This window comes from Amphiura filiformis, chromosome 2 (assembly GCF_039555335.1).
Source record: "Amphiura filiformis chromosome 2, Afil_fr2py, whole genome shotgun sequence".
Classification (NCBI taxonomy): Eukaryota; Metazoa; Echinodermata; class Ophiuroidea; order Amphilepidida; family Amphiuridae; genus Amphiura; species Amphiura filiformis.
The window spans coordinates 44,312,662-44,324,449 of NC_092629.1; the positions used below are offsets into that span (position 1 = coordinate 44,312,662).

At 38.3% G+C, this 11,788-nt stretch overlaps 1 long non-coding RNA gene across 1 annotated transcript in view; it reads right to left on the reverse strand.

Annotated features, from left to right (window-relative positions):
• Positions 1–9,183, reverse strand: part of LOC140136053 (uncharacterized) — a 30,800-nt gene extending 21,617 nt beyond the window's left edge. Inside the window, exon 1 of the long non-coding RNA XR_011856607.1 lies at positions 8,751–9,183. This is a non-coding gene — a long non-coding RNA (uncharacterized lncRNA). The remainder of the gene's footprint in view (positions 1–8,750) is intronic.
• Positions 9,184–11,788: the final 2,605 nt, after the last annotated feature.

An 11,788-nucleotide genomic window follows, 5' to 3' on the forward strand; every position in this document is an offset into this window, starting at 1 on the left:
CCAAAAAGAAACTGCCAGGGTGTCCAAGACCAAAACAAACTACACTCGTCAAACCCGCAAGCAATCGGCGAGTGAACAGTCAAAGTCGGCTATTGCGGATCATGCGGTCCAGCAAAACCATGTTATCAATTGGGACAATGCCAAAATTCTTTGTAAGGAAGATGATGCCAATACAAGAAGAATTAAAGAATCCATTTGGATCAGAAGACGAGGTCCGAACGTCATGAACAGAGACGAGGGGGCCCACTTCCTTAGTCACGTGTATGATCCTCTCCTGGCTGATAAAACACCCTCTTCAGTCGGGATACGTCCAACCGGAAGTATGGATCTGCAACCATCATTCTGATGATGCCTATCGACCTTGATAGGCGAAACCGTCAAACAGTGAGTTTACTTTTGGTTTTGTTTCAATGAAATCTTCTATAATAATAATAATCCTAACACGGAAACGTAATATCGGAATCAAATGTAATTATTTGAATGAACCTTTTACCCAAACACCTTACAGGATGCTAGAATCACTAAGCTGTTTGCTTGATATGAATTGAATATGAGTGAAGTTTAAATATTGAATTATATAATGCGAAAGAGGCTTATGCCTTTTTCTTCTATTTCTATTTCTATACAAATACTCAGTAAAGTTGCCGAAGCAATATCACGCTGAGAAATAACATGGCACTGGATGAAAAACAAATACTACACTACAAAACTACAATCTTAAATTACCTTACTCTACACTCTTAGATCTACAAGTGCATTTTTGAAACCATTGATATTTTGAATATTGAGTATTGAAGTTGGCAATGAATTCCAGTCCAGAATGGTGCGTGGGTAAAAACTGAATTTGTAAGCATTGCTTTTGGGTCCCATGACTCTGAACTTGGCCGGATGATATTGGCGGGTTTGGGATGCTGTCTGATTCTGAACATAATCCGGTAAGGGAATGGCAATGAGACCTTGTTTGATTTTAAACATAACGGTTAATCGTGATTCCAGTCTTCTTTGTTCAAGTGTGGGCCATTCAAGTTGGTGCAGTATGTTTGTCATTGTACCTGGTGATTTTTTGTAATTTCTGGTAACAAACCTTGCAGCTCTACGTTGGACCATCTCGATTTTATGAGTATCCGATGCTGTATGGGGGTCCCAAACGGAGCACGCGTATTCAAGCAAGGGTCTGACCAGAGCAAAATACATCTGTTGTTTTACCGCTACTGGACATCTCCATAGATTTCTGCGGAGGAACCACAATGCTCGGTTTGCTTTTGCTGTGATATTATTTATGTGGTGAGACCATTTCATATTGTATGACAATTCAACTCCAAGATACGGATGGTGTGAAACGGATTCCAGTTGATCAAATGCCATCTTGTAGGTATGCATAATCGGATTTTTCTTGGTAGTGACTCTTAAAGTTTTACATTTCTTTGTGTTGAAAGACATTTGCCACATGTTTGCCCACTCCACCAAGGTATTTAGGTCAGACTGAAGAGTCTCGGTATCCATTGGTGACTTAATAACTCGGTAGAGTAGGCAATCATCAGCAAATAGTCTTATTTGTGTTTCACTGTGAATACTGTCGGCAATGTCGTTAATATATATTAAAAACATGAGTGGCCCCAATACTGTTCCCTGGGGAACTCCAGATTTTACATGAACTGGGTCAGATGTTTTCCCCTCAACGACGACCCGCTGGGTTCTAGATGTTAACCAGCATTCTATCCAATCCAAGATGGGTCCTTTTATACCATAAAATTCCAATTTCCGGATCAGTCGTTGATGAGGGACAGTATCGAACGCTTTTTGAAAGTCGAGTATGAGTGTGTCTGTTTGTAGCCCACTGTCCAGGTTTCTAGTCAGATCTTCAACTGTTACTATGAGCTGAGATTCGCAGGAGTGTTGGGAGCGAAAACCGTGCTGAAAATTAGATAAAATGCAGTGCTTTTCAAGATGGTCCATTATGTGACGGAATAATATGTGTTCAATTAATTTACTTGTAACTGATGTTAGCGAAACCGGTCTATAGTTGGCGGGATCACATTTGTTGCCTTTCTTGAATATGGCAGTGATATTCGCAGTGAGCCAGTCTCGGGGCAGTGTTCCTGTTTGGATTGACTGTGTGAAGATGTGCGTTATAACGGGTGCAAGTTCTTCGTTCAGATCTTTTAAGATTCGCGAGGGAACACCATCAGGGCCGCAGGCCTTTTTGGAATTTATCTCTTGAAGAAGATCTTTTACACCTTCAGTATCAATGATTATATCCCCAATTGCTGGGAAGGGATTGCCTTTCATTACAGGAAAATGAGACAAATCTTCATCTGTGAAAACACTACTATATTGACTACTCAAAGCTTCCGCTTTCCTTTGCCATCAGGAAATTCCTTCCCATCAACCAACAGTGTTCCTACCCCACTGTTGTTCTGTCTCAATGATTTTGTGTATTGCCAGAATCTTTTACCAACCTGTGGACAAGATGTACTTCCATTACTATCTTCTGTAAGAAGGCCCATTAGGTATTCATTCTTTGCATGTTGCAACTCTTTCTGAACAGTTTTCCTAAGATCTTTAAACTTTTCTCTGTTTTGGCTGGTGTCATATACTTTGAGGGTATTATAGACGCGTTTCTTTTTACGAATGAGCTTTTTTATCCGGGGTGTCATGTACGGGACATCCCATCGTTTTTGAATGGTTTTCTGTGGTACATTTTCCTTCATTAGAATATCTATGTTTTCAGTTAAACATTTCCAGTTTTCTTGTGTCGAGTGACTGGCACTTTCCTTGTGGTACTGAGTTTGAAACGCATTGGCTTCTTTTTAAAGATTTTCCAAATTCATTTTCTTGAAAATGTGAACTTTTCTTGGTTCGTTTTTGTTCAGCTGACATTTGATATTAATATCAGCAGTCACAACACCATGGTCACTCATACCAGATGAAACTTGAATATCATTTACAAGGTCTGGATAGGTGGTAAATAGTAAATCAAGAATATTGTTCTTACGAGTTGGCTTATGGACATGCTGATGCAGCCCATACTCTTCAACAATATCTAAAAGACTTCTGCAGACTTTATATCCATACTGGGGTTCGGCTTGATTGATATATTATCCCAGTTGATATCAGGACAGTTAAAGTCTCCCCCCAGTATGATATTTGGTAGAGTACCATTATTTGATAAGGAACTCATTGATCTATTTAGTTCTATCAAAGACTCGGCGCTGTTATTTGTTTGTCTATAAAACGATCCTATGTATAATGGCCTCGCTCCTACAATACTGATTTTACACCATTGGATCTCACAATTGGTGTCAAGCGAATACTCTGTGCTGGCGACAATGTTTTCTGAAACTGCCACAAAAACACCCCCTCCATTTACGTTTCTATCCTTTCTTGATACATTAACACCTACAGGAAATACTTCCGCATTACTGAAGGTATCATCAATATGCGACTCTTGACCTACTATAACATTGGGATCATGGGTTTCGACCAGATCAAGTAGATCAAGTTGTTTTCTTTCACTCTTTAAACTACGACAGTTGACAATCAGTACTTTGATTGAACCTTGCATCCTATTGTTTGTACTCCCTTTACTACCGGCTTGATTTTGGCGGTTTAGTTTAGGACTAGATGTGGTGAATTCTCCCGTTTTAAATATATCTATGTCCTCTACAGAATCCAGAATTGAAAATGTGTTTGACAAACTTAGATCTGATAATGAGAAGAATGAATTTGATACATTTGGTAAAGCACATTTTGGACATTCCCATGAAAACCATTTACCATTTGTGAGGCTGTTGAATGTTCCTCCCTCACAGTTTATGTGTGTCCAGTTGTCACATTCGTGACAATTTAGAGCTTGATCATTGATATTGATGCTAGATTCACATACCATACAATGTGGCATGGGACCTGGATTACATTGTATGTCTCCCGAAAGCATTAGAAACAATACAAAGAAAACCTGGGTGATTGGGCTCTTGGTGTAACGTGAGCTCCAGTTTATATAACTACATTTCGGAATATTTAGTGGTACAGTCATTGATGTAACAAGTAAACTATGCCTAAAGTCTACCCAATTGGGCGATGTCATCTTCCAATTAGCCCTAGAACTCTGGCCATAGTATCCGTTTTTACTTCCACTAGGGCCAGAGGCACTTACATTGAAAAAATTGTTGGGAATGCTTGAACGATCCAGTACAAAAAATGAAATCATTTCAATGCTTGATCGAACCAATACAAATGTGTGTCAGGTCACTAATTAACATGATAAAACCCACTTGAGAACACACAATCGCCGGTCATTTCTAAAGATGCATTTATACTTTAATCGCTTTTGCAGAAACCTGAATCGCACGCATGATCAGTGTACTAAATCGCCGTCATATTTGCCTGCTGAGCATGCGCATGATTCGCTGTTTTTCAACAGCGACACGTAGGCTATTATTGACACCCTCTGTCGGTCAACGTTCTCTAGAATTGCACACATATTACTTGTGCAGTTAACGACAAGGATTCAGTCTGATGATGAGCAACCCATGGGTATAAACACAGCTTTACACAATGACTAATTTACATAGGCACAAAAGACCGTGTTCATGTACCGTTACTCAGCCAAACATGGCAGAGTAGGTCCCGGATGACGGTACATGTTCCTATCTCCTCAACGTTATACCTTTCCAACAAGGAAAGAGATACGAAAGGCGAACGTCTACTTCCAATCGTTAATTTCTGGCAATGGGTGGATAATGAAATCGTGTATCATGGTACCGTGTGAACATACTCCCCCGGTAGTATTGATGGTAGTATCAACGGAGGTATTCAGAGAACAGCCGTGTGAGTCAATTCTATACAGTAGAACCGTTGGTAGACACAAAGCTATCCCAACAAGAATGACGAGTACTGCATACGGTTGAATTAATTTCAACAATAACGTACGGCCTTGCCCCATCATGATGTATTGATCAGGATGCAAAGAAAAATTAGAACAGCCCTACCGTTATTTTCTGATGAAATCGTGCTTTTTTTGATCTATGCTATTGATCAGTAGCGGACCCCTTCTGGATTGTGTTTTGAATTCCTGACGAACTTGGTATTTGGATTGGTTCACTTGTTTAATTAATATTAATTAGAACGACCCTACCTCTATGATCTGATGAAATCGTGCTTTTGTGTTGATGTTCGTTCACAGAACGTGCTGACCAATTCCCGGTGACCAAGGCTAGCGGTATACGGTGTGGTAGCTGGTTGTCACGCCTCAAACAATGCGATACAAATCCCGCGCACCTGCGGCCATCCACGGGTCCACTTTTCAGACTAAAATTCATCCAAATTAGCCGGTTTTTCTTTCCAAATTGTGATGTATTGTAGAGACTAGCCAACCAAGATCAAACCAAGATCAAATAGGTTGTCAAATATATTCCATAACATGGATATTGTTATGAAATTAGTTGATTTTGATGAGAGATGCAGCGAGTACGTGTTTACTCAGCCAGCGCCATGTATCTTTGAAATGGGTACATGTATTGCCCAGAAATGCGCAGGAATATAGATGTTACCGTTTGTAAGTTGCATTGCTGTCATGGCTGCTTACAAACATTCCTGAGGTGTGTAATTTTGGGGTTCATCAAACTAAAATTCTTGCAATACATTTAAATCATTATTAGAAGTTAGAACATATACTTGAGCAGAATAGGAGGATATCAAATATCAGAGCTGATATCAAATGTGAGCAATGCGCTATTCCATTTAAAATCCACACTACCCCTGTGAAAGATTTAGCTAAAGTCTTCCACAGAGGGAGTTTGAGTTTCAAATAGAATATGTACATTTGGGTAACTTCCATTTGTGGAAGATATAGGTAAAGGCCATAAAACACTGGGAGTAAGGGTTTCAAAAATGATTAATCCTGAGCAATTACATTTGAAAAACATACTTTCTCTATGGAAGATATTTCCAAAATCTTACACAGGGGTAGTGTGAATATCAACTGTAATAGCCCAATATTCTTATCGCTATTAGTGACGAATACGTTGGTCCCATCAAGTCAGAGTGATTGATTCGTAAATTGATGAATTTTAGTACATGAAATCGAGCACGTTTTTATAAGATAAAGGGCGGGAAACAGACGATTTACCAGAAACAATTGGTGTGTTGTTCAGGACTGGTGAGATGTTAGTTGGTTTGTTTCGGGTTGAAATCCGAATGATTTGTTTCCTTACATAGATTTTAGATTGTTCAATGTTTTGTCCAATATTTGTTAATAGTTCGTAGCCCGGAGATTTTTACTTATTGTATTGATAACGGTCGGGGTAATGAACTTTGAAGAAAAGAAATATATTGGATGATATGTGAATAGATAATCCGTTGTGTGTAGAGATTCACTAGGTTATTGTTTATATTGAAAATCATTTTTATTAAATCTGTAGAATATAATGCAGGATTGGAAAACTCACCAACTCACTAACGGATCAAAATAATGGTCAACTTTTGAGTTCAATTGGTCGTAATATGTGATTGCACGATTGATGATTTTGACATTGGAAGTACACTAATTGTTCAAACAAATCAGCCACAAATGAATGAGGTTCGGTTGTATATAATAGGGTTGTAATCAAGTTACTGGAAAGGGGAAGATATGATCGAGTTGTGTGAATTTTAGTGTTCTCTCGAAAATACGGATCTTTTTGGTAATATTGCATGAAAGAAAATGCTAAAGGAAAATACATATTCAAGTGATTACTACTCCTTTTCCTGCACCCCTAAGCTACCCTTCATTTTGACGAAAAAAACACGTCCTCTAAAACAAGGTTTTTCGGATGGTGAATTCCAGAGAATTTGACTAGGGTACATATCTCTATGTGCTTAAATATCAGTAAGATCGGAGCATGTTTCACCCAAGCGATTGATTTTCACAAAATCTTTACTTGGATTCTTTGCCTCGACGAGGTAGAAAGTATATCGAGTAGACAGCATAATTAGTATGCTGCAACTATATTTATAAATAAGTATGTATATTAAAATACGGATGTGACAACGTCCGCGCAGCCATAACAGCTTGTAGACAGGAAGCCTGGAAGTGGCCTTCGACACAGCGGGTGGTATTTCTGTACGTTTGAATGCAAAGGCGGGAAACAACACCAGACTATGCAGCAATATTGTTTATTTTGTTAAACTTTGTGATATTATTGAAAACATTTCCGTCAATAAATATTTGTTTTCAGTCGGCAAATATGTTCAAAATGTTGTTTTTGATAATATATAACAAATTCTGAATCCTTCCTTGTGTATTAATTTTGCTATTCAATTAATACATCATAAATTTAAAAAAACAATTTACCTAAAGAGGTCCTATCCTTTTTTGTACAGTGTTCAATGTTATGAGGATTTGGTCATGCTTGCTAGTCTTGCTGGTATGTCGTGCCCATGTGTCACGTGCGTATTTATAAGTACAGTCGAAGGTAACTGCTGACGAGATAGAAAATAGATTTAGTAGAAATGATATTAGAATAACACAACGTAACTCTTGATTTACGTAAGATAAAATTTATTTCAAGTAATTTGCAAATCAGCTAACAATAAAGCGGGATCAAAATACATACAATGTTCATACTTTAAATGTATTTTTCGGCTTTTACAAACACTACAGGGAAAGGATTATACAGACTTCTAGGTACGTACAGACTTGACATTTAATATGGAATATTTTTCGCAAAATTCCAAGACTGGTTTGACGGAGTCTGCATAAACCACACAGGCTAAATATTAATTGGGGTGGGTCAGGGGATGGTGTAAAATAATTGTTTGATAGAAAATGTGTTTTATATATGTTTACATTATGGTGTTCATAATGTAGCACATTTGCCTAAAATGGCGGATTTAGGGAGGCTGTATTTGAGCTTTGTGGGAAACACAATTTCTGACTTTATGCAACATGGTTCTGTTATTATCAAATTTATAGGGGTTTGGGGTGATATTTCTTAAACTTCGTCAGCAACTGGCGTTCATCACAGCTGAAATACGCTTACAATGTACCAAGTTTTTGAACAGGGGAGGAGCTTAAAATTGGGCTCTTAGAAGCTGTACGTACTCAGAAAGTTTGAATGCCCCCCTGGGGTCAAATGTTATAAACTTGTGGTACAAAAACAACTGTGTGGATTCCTGGTTGTCATATGAACTCACACTGTTTCTTTGTGTACAGCAAGTTTATAACATTTGGCCCCAGGGGACCATTCAAACTTTCCGAGTGCGTATCACTTTTAAGGGCCATATTTTTTAAAGCTCCTCCCACTTTCAAAACTGGAAGATCACAGGTGAATTTCAGTTCTGACGAACACTTATTGGTATTCAGGTTCAGTAAAATCGCTTCAAACCTCAATAAACTTGATAATATCAGAATAATGTTGCTCAAATTCAGAAATTGTACCCCCACAAAATCAAATTCAGGCTCCTTAAATCCGCCATTTTTGGCAAATTCATTACGTAATGATTGCCATAATATAAACTAATGGAAAGAACATTTTCTGTCATTCAATTATTTTGCACCATCTCCCGACACACCCCAATCAATATTTAGCCTGTGCCTTCTATGCAGACCTCTACCAGACCAGTCTTGGAATTTTGCGAAAAAGTATTCCATATTAAATGTCAAGTCTGTACAAACTGTTGTATGAATAATTGCATTACACCAGTACTACCAAATGGTGGTGGTGGTGGTGGTGGTGGTGGGGGGGGTTAATGTCAGTATTTTCCTTCACCTCTGGCCCGGTACTATATATTAATGGGCCCTATACACACAGAGGGATCAAAGTTAACCCGTTACCAAAACATTTGTGTTTGCATTACCGAGTTTAACTTATTAGTATTGTTCGATTTCCGTCAAAACCTGGTACCAAACATGACTTTTTATCTATAGGGTGCTACTGAAGGAACTTATCGTCTGAAAACTCCGACGAGTATTGTAATGCCACACCGAAACGTAACGCTGTTTGTTATTGCTTAACAAAACAGCCACAGTTTGGAAATTGATCCTCCCGTTCTGGAATTATAACACTTTGAAAATCACACATTATTTTTAATCCAGTCCGCGAGTCTTAAGTCGTGTTCACACGGTCGGACATCCCTGACTTATTACTGGTAATAAGTGACTTATTCCTGGTAATAAGTGACTTATTCCTGGTAATAAGTGACTTATTACTGGTAATAAGTGAATTATTATACTGGTAATAAGTGAATGATTATACTGGTAATAAGTGACTTATGGCCGACAGTGTGAATACGACAATAAAATAATGTGTTTTGAACCATTCACGCCTAGTACCCCTGAATACCCGGTGCTTGATACTTCAGGTGTATCTCATTGACTGCTGTATTGAATCCGTGGACAGGATTCAAAATGAACTGCCATCGTAAAAGTCTTATATTTAATGAATGGAGAACTTATTTTTCTGAATTAAAGTGTATGGGAGTAGCTTTCTAAATATTTTACAACTGAATACATTTTTCAATCTTATTTGATTCAGGAATTAAGATACTAAATCAATACAAGATCTTACGGTAGCGTTTCTTTAGAGACGCTCTGCGCTCCGAGCACAGACCATGCTCTCGGCGATTTTCAACATTTACATGTTATTAATATTAAAGGAAGTCTTCGGCAATTACGACATTATCAAGCACGGATCACATGGTTTTATTTAAAACAAACTCATATTAACCACAAAAAAACCAATAAAAACAGTCGTCTCTCAACACGCGATATTCAAAATTCCCGCGCCGAAATTGCCTAGTGCAATGACGTCATGGTTATTTGTGCTCAAATGTCCCCAGCCTCCGTTGTATTACTGGGACGTCATTGCACTAGACAATTTCGTCGCCCGGGAATTTTCAACAAATATATTCAAGTGCAAACCTTGACATTGGCTTCTTTATAAACCAAAAATTACGGGAGATATTCATCATTTTCTACCCCGGTATCCAAAGAATATCAAAGCGCGCAAAAATTTTGACTTTCATCGCTTGGAGGGGCGCAGAATCGATGCTAAATTGGTCAATATGGCGCCCCCCTAAGGGTGGCGCCCGGGGCATGTTGCCCCCCCTCTGCCACCCCCCGTAGTTACGCCACTGGCTGTATAGAGTTATTAAAGGTTTAATCTGAACTTGATGTCTTGTGATATACAAAGGGTATTCTTTTAGTTACGATTCGTTCCGAAGGGTCGTTATTCTTGAATTATGGAATTTTGATTTTCACCTCTTTCTGGGGCGCAGAATCGATCTTGGGGCGTTGAAATATTTGGTTCGGCGCCCCCTAAGACTTTAACCAGGGCACGTGCCCTCCCTTTCCCCTAGTTACACCACTGGTAGCGTTTGAGCATGTTATGCGCATGCTCCCAAACAGCCAGCTATTGGACCTATTACAGTCATCTATCTGGATCCAGACTCAATAAGGGAAAAGAAAAAACAGAAGAAGATGGTTCGAGTGAGTCAAGCAGCTGCTGACCAGGCAAAACATATGATATAAAGGTCATTGACACGATCGACATACTTATCCCCGGTTTACCACGTCGTTGATAAGATTATGGTATCGTGCGATGGACCCTGTTTTTGTCATTACCATCCTGAAATTTGACGTTCGAAATCGATGTGTTTCCGAAAAATCGTGAAAACCCCGTGGATTTGTGGTTACCACACTATCGAAGTTGCTCACGCCCATTATTATGCAAAGTTTGTGGGTAGGTACAACGAATTTCACATCGATGAAATTGGGTCATGTACGAACATTATGTAAGCGTAGTTTGTAACAGCTTACTGATACTGCTCTATAATTAAATGTTAGCGTTATTTAAACATGCTACGTGCACACTTTATAAAACATAAAAATATTTGACATGAAATATATTCGAAAGAAAGATAAGAAGGTTAGTACTCCATACTTTTCCTTGTTTTTTGCTGTTTACTATGATCGGGACCACATGCTCATTAATCACATTTACGCTGTAAAGGTTCTCGTTTGTTTACATGAATGCGTAAAGAGTATGATAATTGTGCTAATTAATCACATATGAGCTGCAAATGTTCTATTTCTTGTGCTAATGAATCTTATTTACGCCTGAAAATTGTTCTCCTTACATAAGTTTGAAGACAATCCATATCCTAAACCAATTGAGTTCACCCACCTTTAATTATTCCTTCAAACTACAGGAGATATTCAGAGGTTCAATTTGGGCTATTTGCTAGTGCTTATCACGTTGAATCGAAGTATCATTTATCAGAAAAGTGAGACGTTAACTGACATTTTACCTCTCCGACATTACTGGGTCAAATATTACCTGAGGATATACCTTATAAGCGACAGTATTAAGATCAAACTAGATTTTATTTGCAAAATTATGTCAAGATAAAATTGCAGATCAATAGATCATGTTTCCGTTAACTTCGCGTCGAGCTTGGTAATGTCACGTGGGCTTCCCAAGAAGGCTATTATCTTGAACGTTAAAAACATTTTAGAAGAACGTACAAGCTACACTCAGGAAATGCACAATCAGAAACCGAGTTATTTTATAGGCTATATAAGATTTCGTTGCAGTAGGTTGCTTCCGCTTAGTTTGATCTGACAAGTAAATAAAGGCAAGCACGAGTTGTGTCTCAAAGCTTTAAAATCATGTTGAAAAGGAGCTCGTTCGGTTTATAGATGTTACCAAAAATATGGGTCAATCAGCAATTATAATTTGTCTAAATGGAGAATTCGGTGAGAGATATGTGTTATTAACATAGGTCATTTAGTGACAGATTATTACTA